A 16505-nucleotide genomic window follows, 5' to 3' on the forward strand; every position below is an offset into this window, starting at 1 on the left:
TCTTTTCCTTTTTCTTTTCTTTTTTTCTTTTCCTTTTTCTTTTCTTTTTTTTTTTTTAAGAATGTAGGGAAACCAAAAAAAAAAGAATGAGAAGTATATGGTCTCTGACCTGATCTGACTCTATTTATACTTCACACTCTTCCCTTACTGCTTCTGAACACAGATAAAGGCACACACACACACACACACACACACACACACACACACACACACACAAACACACACACACACACACCAGAATTTGTTCCTTTTCAGTCATATCCTCTGCTTTCTAGCCATCATATGGTGTTTACCAAAAACTTTGACTCTGGCCCTTGAACCACATAGTCCCGAGAACCACTCAGAGGTTGCCTTCAATAGGTAAGCTTTCTTACCAGATCCAGGTCTCTACCTTCTATCACCTCATTTCTACACCATGCCCCAGGACTACTGTTGGCTTCTCCCATGAGAATATAAACTTCATCAGGGAAGGAATTGTTTTCCTTGCATGAACTCCTTTCCCTATTCTTATCCCTATCACTGAGCACAGTGCCTGCCAAATATGAAGCACTTAATACTTATTCTATATCTCTGTCAGTTTGTCGCCATGTGCCATAGTGATTTGGAAGTGATCTTGAGGGTAAATAGTATGTAGTATTTTAAGAGAATATACTGTCTAAAATTAAATTTAAATTTCTCAATAAGCATTGTTTTTCTCTGTCCCATTCCTCTCAGTGGAAAAAAAGGCAAAAAGAATCCTGATAAAAATATGCAGTCAAGCAAAATTAATTCACATACTGGCCACGTCAGAAAACATAGCTCAACACAGGACTACATAGGCTTCATATTTACATCCCCAGCACCTAGTGCAATGCAATGCAGACAATAGGTATTAATTCTTTAATGTAATAGAATTAAAATCATTGAACATTAATTATGGTATATCCTATGTTTTAAAATGTATCTACTGTAGTTTTAAAAATGAGAATGAACATAAAAAAATAAAGAAAACTCATGGTGTCATAAAGAATGCTGCAAATAAAGTTATTCTTTTTTACATTAGAATTTCCCTTAAGCAGAGGGCCAATAATTATAGGAATTTTTCCAGATGAAATAACTTGGTGCTAAACAACTACTGAGACTAGTAATAATAGGAATGGCAATTACCTCAACAATAGTATTTTGCCATTTACAAAGTGCTTTCTCACAAATATCCAAAGATAGGTAGGTAAAATAGTATTATCTCCATTTTATATAGACATATGGTACTATATACATATTGAGATATTATCCTTACTTTCCAAAGTAAAGAAATTGAGGCTCATATAGGTCAAATGACTAATCCAAAGTTGCACAACTCCATGAGAGCCAGGAGTCAAAAATTTCATTGTTTTTGTTTTTGTTTTTCATTTCCCTGCAGTTACAATCCTCAAAACTTTCTTCTTCCTCATCATTGTCCCACAAAATTCAGAGTTTTGTGAGAAGCATATATGGAACAGAAGAATTTGGATGTAGAGTACATTGAGTCAAATTTCTTGATAATATTTCTGGAAACCATTTCTCTTCCTCCAGTATAGTTCTTCAAGCTGCATGAGCTTTATTCTATTATGTTTCAGATGTCAAACAAATCACAGTTGTGAATTCAAGAAAAATATCATTTTGAATAAAGTGAATGAAGTAATTTCACAGGGGAACTGAAAGTGCTGAAAGAAATTGATAAAGGTCCCCAAGCTCAAGAACTTTGAGAACTCTTGATCTAATAAGATCTAGTAAGATTTAATAGCAGTCAGTTAATTTGTTTATTGAAATAAAATATTTGCACAAGTCTTAATATAGTACAATACAATTTGACTCACACAGCCATTACTATTACAGAACCAAATATTAATGTTTAATATGAGAGGAGCTATTTACATTTTAATTGCTTTCCCTTTCCCCTTCCTCTACCTCATAAAGATATATGCTAGAGCAGGAGTGGGGAACATGCTGTCTTAAGGCCACGTGTGGCCCTCTAGGTCCTCAAGTGCAGCCCTTTGACTGAATCCAAACTTCACAGAACAAATCCTCTTAAGAAAAGGATTTGTTCTGTAAAACTTGGATTCAGTCTAAAGGCTACACCCAAGGATGTAGGAGGCCACAAGTGGCTTCAAGGTGGCAGATTCCCTACCCCTGTGCTAGAGGGTTTCCCTAGGCAAGTGGCAATCCTTTGCCATGCATACAAGCAGCTAGATTTTAGCCGAAAATCGTATGGAAAAATTCTGTGGTCATTAGGATGTTAATGATTCTTAGGATTTTAGGATGCTTAGCATGTTAATGATTCTTCTTTGAAATCATTATTTAGTGTCACTTATTCCCTAGGCTCGTGAGGAAATTGTTCTAGGTTGCCCCAAGAGTCTGAGGAAAGATAGTTATCAAAGTAGTGGAGGTAGTTTGACATGACTGGCAATGTTACCTCTTGTCTCTCAATCATGGTACTTTGCTGCTTCAGCTAGCCTAGCTTGCCTGCTTTGTGTGTGGCAGTTTTTTGACAGCTGGTGGAGATGGCTGGCTCTTTCTTCACAGCAGTTGCTTCTCCAGATGATGTACATGAGGGGCTGAGCTAGAAGCAGGAATGGTGATCTGAACTCTGCCATTTTCAGGGCATCTTTGACTATCTTCTTGTTACTGACAGTTGGTCAGCAGTTGTTGGTGGTGGTTATAAGAAATATGCACTCTCTTCTCCACAATTACTTCTCCCCTTGAATGACAAATAAGATGAATAGAGAAGATTGGAAATATTGATATAATCTGATGCAATTGAAATAAGCTGAAACAAGAAAACAATATATGTGATGGCTATTGCAATACAAATGGAAAGTACAACTACAAAACAATCAAAAGTGCAAAAATTATAAAATAAAGAATAAGTGTGGACCCAAAGGAGAGATATGAGAAGAATATAAATGATAACTATGATGCACATTTGACAACCATAATCTGTTTAAAAATATGCATAATTAACAGAATAAAAACTTAGATCAAATGGCAGACTCAGAGCAAGGAGAAGAATAAGGTCCACTTCCTGCTTCTCACAACTGGTTCCTAAATTCTTCTCCACCTAAGGCGTTGGTCATCACACATAATAGATTCTAGCTAAAGATAGTCAATCATGCTAAGATGCATAGATATGTAAATAATATTGTAGGGCATACAATTTATTTCTCTAATTCATAAAGGATTTGAGACAATTGTATATTTTCTCCATGCAATAACCTAATTTAGAGTAAGGATGGTTTGGAGAAAATGTTCGTCCTTGCATCCATCAAGTTAAATAGTGTTTTGTGCATAGGCACTTAAATTCCATTTGAATTGAAGTACTTATTTGATATACACATATCACAGCTTGTCTTCCTTTGCACCTCCAACAGTTAGATCTGATTCATTTTCTAAAATATGTGACTCTGCCATGGTTAATCTCCCTCTTTGCTACCTATAAAAATTGTTATTTTCAGGCCCATGGTCTCCTGTGAAAATTATATACAGCTAATATTCTCAGTGCTCAGAGAGATAAAGTTTCTAGAAACAACAGCTTTGAAGTGGGTCCTCTGATGCTCACCGACTTTAAAAAGAAAAGGAAAATATAGTGCAGAGGAAAAGCTCAGCCCAATAAATTTGATTTGGTTCAGACACCTAAAATAATTCCATGATGAAACAGAAAGTACTCTGGTAGCATAATACATTTCCAAAACTGTAAGGGAAAATGTTCCCTAAATTCGGAAGTAACTGCAATCAAATTATGAGAGTAACAAGTCAAAACATTCTTATACTTCACAGGCATCATATGACTCATCTGAATGGAGAATTTTAAATGGGAATTTGGTTCAAGAGAGACAAACTAATCTCAGCATTTTTTTTATTTGCCTGGTATTGGCAAAATGGTAAACCTAGTATATATATATATATATATATATATAAATATATATATACATACATATATATATACATGTATATGTATATATATGTATATATATATATGTATATATATATTTAAAGTAAATTTCTTTTTCACTTCAGTTTTTCACAGATTATAAGTGAGAAGCAAATATCTAACCCAATATACATTCTTAGCTTTTTTAAAGAGTTACAAGATCACAGAAGGGAGCAAAGAACATATGTAGCATAGGACAGCATTAATATGTTGTCAGCAACTTAGATTTTTATTATTCCTGTAATGATGCATGTGTTGAAGGTATGCAATTTTTCCTTAAAAAAGTCTGATTGATGGGCTTTAATTGCTATCATTTCCAAATTCTCCTCCCAAAAGATTCTTGTCTAGAAACAAAGGAAATTTAAAAAAATAAAACACTGAGCATATCTGATAGCACATACCTAATCCCACATCTATATTCTGCTACCTCTCCTAACAAATTTTTAGTATTGTTCTGTTTTTCCCATTATCTGTCCTCTGGAGTCAAGGTTGGTAAACAAATATATCCATATTTTCTCTGTATGCTAATTATTTGCTTAAACCTATTGAAAGATATTTTCTTTAAGGCTTGTTTGCATCAAGTCTTTGGAAATATAGTGATCTGTTTCTAACAAATGTATGTAAAATTATAATGCACATAATTCACTAAAGAAATAACGACTAGACACTTTGCAGATGGGGCTTCTGATCATTAAGTATCACATTTCCATTAAAAAAAATGAAAGTGGATGCTTCCAAATAATGTTAGAGGATAATGCATGATTCACAGACACCTCCATTAAATATAAATATTCTGGTTACCCAATTTCAATGTTCGGTTTCCCCAAGTGTGTTTATTTTCATAATTAATTCGACTCACCCTGTTACATTTACAGTGTGGCTTGTTGGGAATTAGAGCCACAAATTTTGTCTCTGATAGTGTAAGTCCTGGGAAATCACATCAGTTTAACTACCTCAGCCCTGCCCTGGGAAGAATGAATTGGGAAGATTGTACTCTCTGGGCTGCCCAACATACCAAGAACAGAGCAACCTTCTCTGTAATGTCAGTGAGAGGCTGCTAAAAGGTGCTACAGTGCCCCAGCTGGGCTAGGGGATGAGTTACAAAGCGATTAACATAGGCTTGAGAAACATATGCTCGACAAGTCTTTATGTGACAGGTGCTATAAAGAGACACCTTAGAGACTTTCTCTGCGGGATTGCTATTCAGGCTCTGCAATTACTTAAGAACTGACCGTGGCAAGGAAAGACCTTTTTAAGATATTATAACTTATCTTTCTAAAACCCTATGCCTATTATTTGTCATTGATGTGGTTCTTAATGAAGAATGGCATCTGAGAAAAGTCTATGTGTAATTTTAATTTACCACAGTAAGAACAAAACAAAACAGAATAAACACTTTTCCAGTCTTTGTTGCTCTTAGTTATGGTGTGCCTGACTTTAAAAAGAGATGTAATCAGTAAATAAGAAGGCAGCCTAAATCTCTCAACCAAAGACAGCAGGCTCCCACCCTGGGAAGAAATCAGCCTTCAGAATGAAAATGATTGAAATGGTATACCCTGGAATTATAAAAATAACTGTCCTCTACTTCCTTAATGCTCTACCCTCTGTGATATATTGCCCCATAGGCCCATATGGAGTCTACGTGAATCAATGGATGCAGTACTGGAATCGGGAAGGTCTGAGTTCAAATCTGTCCTAAGACAGTAGATGTGTTACCCTGGGCAAGTACCTTAGCCCTATTTGACTCAGTTTTTTAATCTGTAAAATGAGCTAAAGAAGGAAATATAAAAACACTTCTGAATCTTTGCCAAGAAAACTTCAAATGTGGACACAACTGAAATGGCTGAACAACAAAGGCTCAAGTGGTATTTTCTGAGGGTGGGGAAGGCTGTTAGTGTAGTGACTAATTTGGGGAATATTTCCATATACTTACTAGCATCAGATTTGGTGCTAGAGGATCTGAGTTTGAATCCTTTCTCTGCTACTTGCAACCTGTGTGGACCTCAAATTACTCTCTAATACTAATTCTTCATTCTTCATTCTCATTTTCCCCACATATACAATTAATTGTTGAGTCTTGACAATTTTACCTCTCCAACATCCTTTATATTTGCCCCTTTCTTCCTATTTGCGTGATGACATCAGAAGTTCAGGTTTATATCATCTTTCCCCTTGATTTTTGCAGTAGTTCCCTAACTGATCTTCCTGTCTCAAATCTCTCCTTTCCCCAATTCATGCCCCACTTAACTAGCCAAGTGCTTTTTCTTAAAGCACACTGCTAACTATGTCATTCTCCACTCAGTAAAATCCAGTGACTCCTTATTTTCTTTAGGAGAAAATACACTAACTTTTTCTGTTTGGCTTTCAAAGTTCTTCACAACTTTCCTCTAGTCTATCTTTCATTTCTTATTATACCTTACTCCCTTTCCACACTCTACAGCCTAGTCAAGCTAGGCTTCTTTAACACTCAATTTCCTGTATCCACAACCTTGCACAGGTTGTCCATAATGCTTGAAATGAATTCCTTCTCAATGTCAACTCTTTTCTTTCAGTACTTAGCTCAGTTGCTACCTTTTTGATGCCTTACTGCTGCTACCATATAGTTTACCACAGATATCACTATATATTTACTTCATAGATGTTATGTATACAAACATGCATGTGCCCACAAGCACACATATATGCACACACTTATGTAAATAAGTGATATCTCCCCCAATAGAATTTAAGCTCCTGGAGTCTAATGACTATTTCTTTTTTTTTTTCTTTTTATCCCTAGTCCCTTTCTCATAATAATGTATGTCAATAAATATTTATTGAGCACCTACTATGTACCAGGTATTGTGCTAACTTCTGGGAACAAAAAGAAAGGCATAAAATTGTTCCCACTCTCAAGGAGTTCACAGTCTAATGGGGGAGATAACATGCAAACGGCTATGGTTAAATAAGCTACAGGCAATCCTCAACCTTCCCAGGGTTAATGTTTCCGGAAAATGACTCAAAAGTCAAAAAAACAAATGTTGATACCTTGAACCTATGGGAAATTAGGGGATTAGGTTCCCATGACCACCAAAAACTGGAATCCTTCATTATAGACTGCTGAAAATACACTATTTTCTGCACAACATTCCTTAAAACAAAACATTAATTCAGATAATGTATATTTTTCCTAATATAGCACACATGAAATAACCCATAAAATGTAGTATACGAAATAGAATTGTTAACATACAAAATATTTTTCTCACTATTAATTTCCTAAAATTCTATAACTTTTTGTGTCAACATGTCAATGAAAACCCATTGATTTCAGACAATATTTTTCAGTCACTTTTTAGAACACATAAAATCTATAGTACCATTAATACTATATAGCAAATAATATTTTTAAAACTAATTTTTTTAAACCTCAATCTTACCTTCCACTGTGTCAGATGATAGTATTATGGCATTATACTGTATTATTTACTGCTGTAAACCATTCTATCTTAGCCACCTCCTGACAACCAAAGGAGAGGCTGCTGGTGCTTTAGTAACTGCTTTTAGAAGACACCAAAACTGGGGAAGTCTCAACATGACCTTGACACTGTTTTTCACTGCTGGTGGATGGAATTGGAGATCCTGAAGGATATAATCGTTTGAAATAATCCATCAGCAATATCTGCTTCCTTAGCCATTCGAGATCCTTAAGGATATTGTAATTTTGGAGCATACCAGAGGTGAGTTGCAATTTAACATGGAGGTTGCAATAGATGATCGGATCAGCAAACAAGGAAAATGTTCAACAAATGCATAGGGAGCTCTTTAGCAAACAATGAATATATGAAGCAAAAACACAGGAGACTCTTAACAACTATAAGGTAAACAAGACCAGTGAAATGCCTACTAGAATAGAAGCTACTCCAGAAAATTGCACACATCACTCCTCTCATTTATTTTTTCTCCATTATGGTAGGGGGAGAAATTGTACAGGCAGATCAACCAGCAGACTATTTCAATAGTCTAGGCATGACTGACAAGAGAAAAGGGCTTTCTTTAGAGTATTAAAAGGGTAAAAGTGATAAGCTTTAGTAATAGATTGGGTATGGAGGGTAAGAGAGTGAGGAGTTAAGAATGGCATCAGGGTTGTAAGCCTGGATGACTGGGAGGATAATGGTACCCTCAAGAGTAATATCAAAGTTAGGAAGAAGGATTGGTTTGGAGTGAAAGATAATGAACCTGTTTGGGCATGTTGATTTTATGATGTCTAGAAGACACCTAGTTTGATATGCTTAATAAATGCATACTTGTCTGCTTGGTTATAGGAAAGTTATGATTTGAACTCCTTGAAGAACTTCCCACACTTACAAATTCACACATCCTTGAGGCATTTCCACATACTTAGGCTTTTTGTCTTCCTTCTTTTGTTTTTTTGGTTTTTTTTGGTGAGGCAGTCAGAAGTGACTTGCCCAAGGTCACACAGCTAGTAAGTGTCAAGTGTCTGAGGCAGGATTTGAACTCAAGTCCTTCTGACTCCAAGGCCAGAGCTTTATCCATTGTGCCTTCTAGCTACCTTCTTGTCTTTCTTTTGGCTCCACTCTGTTTAGAACAGTATTTCCCTTAGTTTTGATTGTCTTTTTCTATTTTCCAAAAACAGTATTTAAATAGGTATGTATTTGTGATACTGTGTCAATCTGTTTGGTTTTCTTTCTTTTGTGTCTTTTGCTTTCTCAGAGTTTGAATAATATTTCCTAAAAAATGATATACTTCTAGACTATATCATTTCATCAATATGTCATTTCCAAAGGAGACTGAAGCATTCATTTTGCAATATTCTTTGGAAATCATTTATGAATATAGTGAAAGCCTCTCCTCTAAAAAAAAAAAACCTGGCCTCAGATTCTAGATTTCACACTCTGTTCCAGCTGACAATGGCAGGCTTGACATAGTTTACCTGAATTGCTATAATAATGATCTATATACCAAGATTGAATCTATCTCTAGTCAATCAATACATTTATTAAGTAATTACTATGTGCTAAGGGCTATGAATACAAAAGACAAAATTCAGTGCCTCCCTTCAAGGAACTCACAATCTAATGGGGGAGACACTGTTTTCTTTCTATTGTATTTATTCCTTTGTGTACTGTAATACCATCATTCTCAACTTCAGATGATTTCGGTGATGAGCAACATGATGGGGCAGCTAAGTGGCACAACGGATACAGCACTGGGCCTGGAATCAGGAAGACTAGAGTGCTCAAATTCACCCTCAGATGCTTACTAGCTATGTAACCCTGGACAATTCATTTCATCCTATTTGCTTCAGTTTCCACATCTGTAAAATGAGCTGGAGAAGAAATGGCAAATCACTCCAATATCTTTGCCAAGAATATCCCAAACAGGGTCACAAAAAGTCAGACACATCTGAACAACAAGATGACAACAGTTGCTATTCTCATTTTTTTCAACCAAACAACAATGGGGCAAGGGGATGAGAACCTGCTCACACTACAATAAGCTTATCTTCATCGTTTGACTGAAAAGGAGCAGCATCATACCAGGTAAAACCAAAATTGATTCATTTGTGGTTATGACCCTAGGCAAATCTTGTGAAAATAAAAAATGCCAGGGAGACTCAAAAACTTGGTGGCTGAGAAGAGGGGCAAGGGTAGGCAAGAAGTTTATTTTAAAATCTACATATGAATTTATGTCTGACACACTTCCTATGCTGCATGCAAAGCTTCAAAATGTCAGATTTTCAATGTCATTAAAGTTTCCACAATAAAAGAAACATTAGTTATGAGAGAGATGGAACAGTTCTTTTGCATCCCTGACTAGAGCTCATCCTTCCTTTTTCATTCCTTTACAACTTATTACTGATTAACCTTACCTAGATGTTTTCACTGTTTCTAACATATTACCATACTCTCAATAAAACCAAATCTATCTGATGTGGAGTACAATAATATACATTGCATTTCTCCAAAAAACTGCATTTTTGAAGGTGCAAAAAGGAGAAAACTATGTGAATAGACTTCAACGTAAAATAGCAAAACATCTATAGGGGCGTATACTTTAGATTTCTTAAGTATATGATTGAGGCTAATGAGAAACAGACTGGATGTGCAAACACGTAACTGCTTAAATATACCATTATATTATCAAGCATGTGTCACAGATTGGCTCTGTTATGACTACTCTAACCATCTGTAGTTTGGGAGCTCATCCTGACTCCTGGAAGTGCATTCTGCTAATGTGCTGCTTAAGAAGAGCTCTAATTAATCATTAAGTGGCCTTACATCATGCAGCGCTATGGCTTCTGTTTCCAATCAACTAGATCTTTAGAGAGCAGGTTGAGAGCAGCAGTGACGGCAGTAGCTGTAGCAACAGCCCAGGCCATAGCAGCAACTGGAAACGTGAAACACTGCGGGAAAAGTGTCGATTACCATTAGTTTTGAGGCCACTGTGCTTTGGAACCACTACTTCCACTGTTTAATAAACAGGCCCCCAGTATCTTTTTGCTGATCAGAGGGTCATTTGGGCAGCTTGCCAGGAGTGGAATCTAATTTGCACCAACCAGAGTTGATTCTGTCTCTATTTGTGGAAGTGTGATCTATGGAGACTTTTTGGCTTGAATCATGATCAGGAAAAAATAAATCTTATTCTGGAATCTGTTTTTGGATGGTCCCAGCTTTACGTTAAAGATCAGAATATCTCCAGGCCATGATCCAAGACTACAGAGGCTGCACCCCAGCCACCTCATATACCATCCACTTTTCACACACACTTCACAATATCACTCCCTTTTCAAAATGTGTAAAAATAACACTGTTCTTCACATTTCCCAGGGAATAAAGACTGTGCATACCAACAAACAAATGTCATCATCTTTTCACTCTAGATAGATAAACAGATACAGAGGGAAAGAGAAGGGGAAGAGAGAGGAAAGACACAGACAGAGGCAGAGAATCAGATAGAGACAGAGTCAAGAAAGACTATGATTACGTACATATTTGTATCTATGTATGTATGCATGTATGTACAGGAACAATTTTATTTCAACTTTGCATTAGAACTTTTTTACATCATAAGGGACACAACCTCACTTTGGGAGATGTCTGACTCTCTGGATAACTGATTGCCTTATAGAGAAAATTTGTGAAGCTACATGACACTCCCTGAGTATCCTGACCCCAACTTCCCTCACAAGGATGGAGTTCACAGAATTACAGAAAAAAAAATTCATTAAAAAGTTAAAGAAAAAATATGGTTTAATGCCAGAAGACTTCCTTTAAGGGATAAGAGGCATCATGTCTTTGGAAGAATCTTTTCTGATCCCTCTAAGAGTTAGTAGCCTCTTGGGTTTCAAATTATATTGTATTTATCTCTTTAGATGCCATATCTACTTTCTGAACTCTCCAGCCAGAAGTATACAAGCTCTTTGATTTCTTAGCAAAGTTCTTCACATATAGGAATCAGGACTGAATCTCCGATTTCACTGATATAAGGACTCCTGGATTAGGAACCTCCCATGACCAGCCAAATTTGGCATCTCTTAAACCTATAGTTTTAGAGAGTTGCTTAGAGCAGTGGTGTCAAACTCAAATGGAAATGAGGCCACTAGTTCATTGATAAAAATACCTGCAGGCTGCATATTGACTTAGTTTTTTTTTAATGTAATATCATTTTTTTTTGTATTTTTATACATTTTGTTAAATATTTTCTGATTATGTTTTGGTTCAGGCCTGGTAGTGTTAAGCACCACAAGCCAAAGGCTGCATGTTTGACACATCTGGCCTACTGTACTGATATGTTAAGTGATCTTCCCAAAGTTATACAGTGAGTGTTTGTCAGAAGTGAGATCAGAATCTATGCCTCTAAGGCCTGGCCTATATGCCCCACTACCTACCAGAGTAAGCAATTAATTAAAGGTTGTGAAAGTTAGTTAAATGATGGAAAAATGAAATATAAATTTCAATGAGCATCTCTTCAAGAAAGTCTCATTCAAATAGTTATGAAGAAATAGATTTATCCCCAGCTACATCCAGCATGTAATACCAGGCACAGCTCCTTTACCAGTAACTCAGTGACTCTTCCAACTACTCTATGTCACTCCTGGTAATTACTCTCTATTGTGTGTTTTCCTATTGCTTCCTGTCTATTGATTCATCTTGTGAATCTTTATTGCCCCTACAGACAGTGTCTCGAACTGGCCTCAGTTAAAGTCAAACCACCTGTCATTGGAAGTGGCTTTTGCCACTGTAGAGAGAAAAACCTCCAGATTTGTCCTTGTCTCAAGGGATTCACAGTTCTTTGTGGGATGACAACATAATTATAGGGAGAACTGAGTAATGGCAAATGAGGGTCCTCTTCTCCCTGAGGATCCTCCCCTTAATTCTCCCAACTTCTGTCCTCATAAAATCTTACTCACAAAGCTGGACCTCCTCAAAATCCATCTCCAAGCATCCCAGTTATCAATCCATATATACCCAGAGCTTGAAGGAGGTGGGGAGGCACTGGACCAAACATTATACTCATTTATCACCTCCATTGAGAATTCCTTTTCCATGTATGAATCATCAAATGTTTCCAAGACCTTTAGCTCACATAACAGAAAAAAGAAAAAAAAGAATAAAAACCCCTTAACATAGCAAATATTGTGACATCAAGGAATAACGATGCTGTATCATTGTCTTACATCATTAAAGGCATTATATTCGTTCAGCTGAAGTTTTGCATTCATACCCACAGACTTTCTAAATCTTACATAAATATGTCCAGTCTGTTAGACAGAGGTACCCTTGAGTATTTATGGAAGGAAATGATCAAGAGCTACATTAGATGTAAAGACATGGAAAAGTTGCTATCTGAATTTTTGGAAGCACTCATACTAATAAGATTATAGATAAATAAAGACATTTTCTGAGTCATGCATGTTCATTTACAAAAGACATACATGAATTCTTTGCATTTTTTTCTTTCAAAGAGAAATAGACAGGTGGAGAAACAGAGTTGAGAGACTCAGAGAGAAGAAGGGTTACAAAGATTGGGAGTTAGTTGCTTTCAGAGGTAGACACCCCTCCAGGGAACTATGTGATAATAATTATCACTTCAGATTTTACAGTCTTGTTCTTTCATCTTCCTGCATGTGTGTCATCTCCTTAGTTTCTATATTGGTCACAAGGCACTTCTTCACCTCCCCCATTCCCCAAAATAAGTCATGCCCCTAAAATGGCAACAAAAATATCTTTTCAAAGGGGGAAATGGGCATCTGCAAAATAACATGGATAATAAGCCACACTCAGGTTTTCTACAAGAATGCTTTGGCAGGAAGGCATGGGGTGGGTGGCAGAGAAGTGTAGATAGCCTATATTTGGAGCAATGTGGGAAGAGATCATGCATAGCCCTGGCCTCAATAAATCAATCAATAAACATTTATTAAGAAGCTAGTATGTACCAGCCACTGTACTAAGAACCAAGGATACAAAATGAGGCAAAAAGACTCTGCCTTAGAGGGGCTCATAATCTAATAGATGAGACGACAAGCAAATAAGTATGTACATACAATATATAAAATGTATAAATTGGAAATAATTGACAGAGGAAAGGACCTAAATTAAGAGGGTTTGAGAAAGACTTCTTGTGAAAGATGATGTTTTAGCTGGGACTTAAAAGAAGCTTAGGAAGCCAATAGGCAGAAATGAGAAGAGAGACCAGACATGGAGAACAGCCAGAAAAAGTACTCAGAGTTGAGACATGGAATGTCTTGTTTGTGGAACAGCAAAGAGGTCTATGTTATTGGATTGAAGAATACATAGTACAAACTAAAGTATGAGGACACTGGAAAAATAGAAGGGGGGGTAGGTACTCAAATGGTAAGAGAGAGTCAAGTGAGGAATTTGTAACTGGTCTTCAATTATCCCTTTCCTCTCACCCACTACAAGATGCAGGACTTGGAATTTATCAGCAATGCCTCAGTGGATCAGGTCTCAACATCCCAATTGAATGCAGTCAGGGTAACTTGATGTTCTTTTCCTAAACCAGTCTCCATTCACAATAAACGTATTTAATGTAGCTATTTACATAATTATATATCAGTGTATTTATATATATATACATATTACATATACATATATATTATGTACAGATATGTGTGTGTATATTATACATACATATATAGGTACTATATATACATGTGTGTATGTATATACACATATATATGTATATATACTTTCAAATAAATCTCATTTTACTAGTGGCCAATATTTGAGAATAGTATGGTAATATTAGGTGGAGGTAGTTTACTAGAAATAGGCTCAAGAAGACCTAGATTCATATACTACCTATGGCACTAGTTATGTGACTATGGAAAAAATATCTATGAGACTCAAGCTACTTTCTATGATTTATATAAAAAGTTACACCATCTTCATTGGCAGCCACACTAAAGATCTTTGGCGTATCAACATGGTACTTCCGGGACTGAAAATTGGAAAGGACTTTAGAAGTTATCTAGTTTAGCTCAGTCATTTTACAAATGAACAATTAGAGCCCTCACAGCAGAAGCCACTTGGCTAAAATCACATAGGCTGCAAATAATGGAGCCAGAATTCAACCAAGTTCCTCTCATTTCCAGTGCTTTTTTATACTCCTCTATGCTGCATCTAACTCAACCATATAAGGTGACAGCATCAGCTCTAGCTTTAAGCACAAACTTCATGAACTTCTCCCACATTGCTTTGACCATACTTCTTTCTAGAACCTTAGAACTCAAACCAGGAAGGAGTAGAAAGAATATATCAATTTGAGCATATTAAATAGAAAATGAAGAATAATCCCACCCTGGAGGTAATCTGACCAAATGATTGATTTTGGTATGAGTGAGAACTATGGATATTAGGCATTATGCAAATAGAAGTAGGAGGATTCAACTGGATTTTAAAGAAAACAAGGCTTATCTTTCAGAGAAGGAAATATTTTAAATTCAACCATAACAAGGATCATGGAAGTCCCATGCATAATACCAATATGAAATTCTATCAAGAGAACAAATGCTCTTTAAAACCTTTAGACCATTTTCACATTGATAGAGGGCAAAAACTAATGTGATTGAAGGAGTTGTAAGAGAATTAGCAAAATTTGTTGTTCTTCCATTTTCCTTGATTTTTCTATACATGGAGATCTGTTTTCTGCAATTAGTCGCAATGTTTAATCATTATATGTACTTGGCAGCTTTGCCATTATTAACCTAAAGAATCCCTCATAACTGTCCTTCTCTAATATTACTTTCCCTTTTGGAATAGTTGCATTTTTATGTTTCAGGATTTCAGACTTTTTGGATTACTACTTTTCCTTTCTCTTCCCTCCTCTTTCTTTCTCTTTACAAATTTTTCCTTCTTTCTACAAATATTTATTAAGTATCTTCTTTGTACAAAGCCCTGTGCTAGGCACTGGGGAACACAGAAGTGGATAAAATAAGGTACCTGTTACTGAAGGACTTACTCTTCTAAGTGCAATAAATATATTGGAGGGCATTTTCCATCTGTAGTTTTCTACCAAAGCAATCCAGGGCCCAGTCTCTAAACTTTTTTTCCCAAAGATTCCTACAATAGGGTCCATATTAAATGCATGACAGAGGTACTAAATCTGAGGGTTAATTCCAACAGGAAGCTATAGCAAAAATTCTCTGGATTGATGATACTGGAATGGGTGCTTAAGGATAGTGTAAGATTTCAGCTTCTAGAGAAAAAGATGGGGAAGGGAGTTCTAGGTTCAGGAAATAAAGTGAAGAAAAGGTAACCATTCTGTTGACTACCAAAGGAAGACTAAAAGTTCAGGATTTGTCTTTATTGGATCCTTTGAGAGTACAAGGCACCTTAAGATTATTTGATAAAAAGTTTCAGACAACTCTGAGTGCCTTACATGTGGGTTGTTCATCCCCACAGATATCAAAGGATTTTGAATAAACTATTGTAAAATGGCTTAGGCATGGACATCCTGATAAAGGGGACAAGCATCCTTGCCTAACTGCAAAGAAGTAAGGATGAGCCATGTGCTCTTTAGGCTGAGCTATTTCAGGGTTTCTATAATAACTTTTTAGACTATTGCAGTTTTCTTGCCACTGAATGACTGACACTGTGTCAAGTACTATATATGAAATAGTAACCAGGTCCATATACTCTCCATCTAAATGTCAGTTTGTTATGAAGAGGATATATAAGGACAGCTATACCCTATTAGTGAGAGACAGGCTGATTTCCAATGCAAATCTATCTATTGTTGCCTGCTAACATAGGCATTATTCTGATTGGAAAAGGAGGATTCCAGCCAAATTGCACTTCAACAAAATGAAATTTTAAAATGAAAAATAGAGGAATTTATGAAGTCTTATGTAAACATAAACAGTCTCCATTTGGTCCCAATTACATATATTTTTTTTCATTCATATAAATCCTGTCCATTTCAAAATCTCTATGTGTATTCTGTGTGGGCAGGGTCTATTTCTTATATTTCTGCTGATTTTTTATAATTTCTAGCAGAGTACTAGGTACATACTGAATACTCAATAAATATAACT

At 36.1% G+C, this 16505-nt stretch overlaps 1 long non-coding RNA gene across 1 annotated transcript in view; it reads right to left on the minus strand.

Moving 5' to 3' along the window:
- Nucleotides 1–2431: 2431 nt before the first annotated feature.
- LOC144457907 (uncharacterized) overlaps nt 2432–16505 on the minus strand; it is a 64246-nt gene continuing 50172 nt past the window's right edge. Inside the window, exon 3 of the long non-coding RNA XR_013487508.1 lies at nt 2432–2716. This is a non-coding gene — a long non-coding RNA (uncharacterized LOC144457907). The remainder of the gene's footprint in view (nt 2717–16505) is intronic.

This window comes from Phascolarctos cinereus, unplaced genomic scaffold (assembly GCF_003287225.1).
Source record: "Phascolarctos cinereus isolate Bilbo 61053 unplaced genomic scaffold, phaCin_HiC Scaffold_5;HRSCAF=322, whole genome shotgun sequence".
In the NCBI taxonomy this organism is placed as follows: Eukaryota; Metazoa; Chordata; class Mammalia; order Diprotodontia; family Phascolarctidae; genus Phascolarctos; species Phascolarctos cinereus.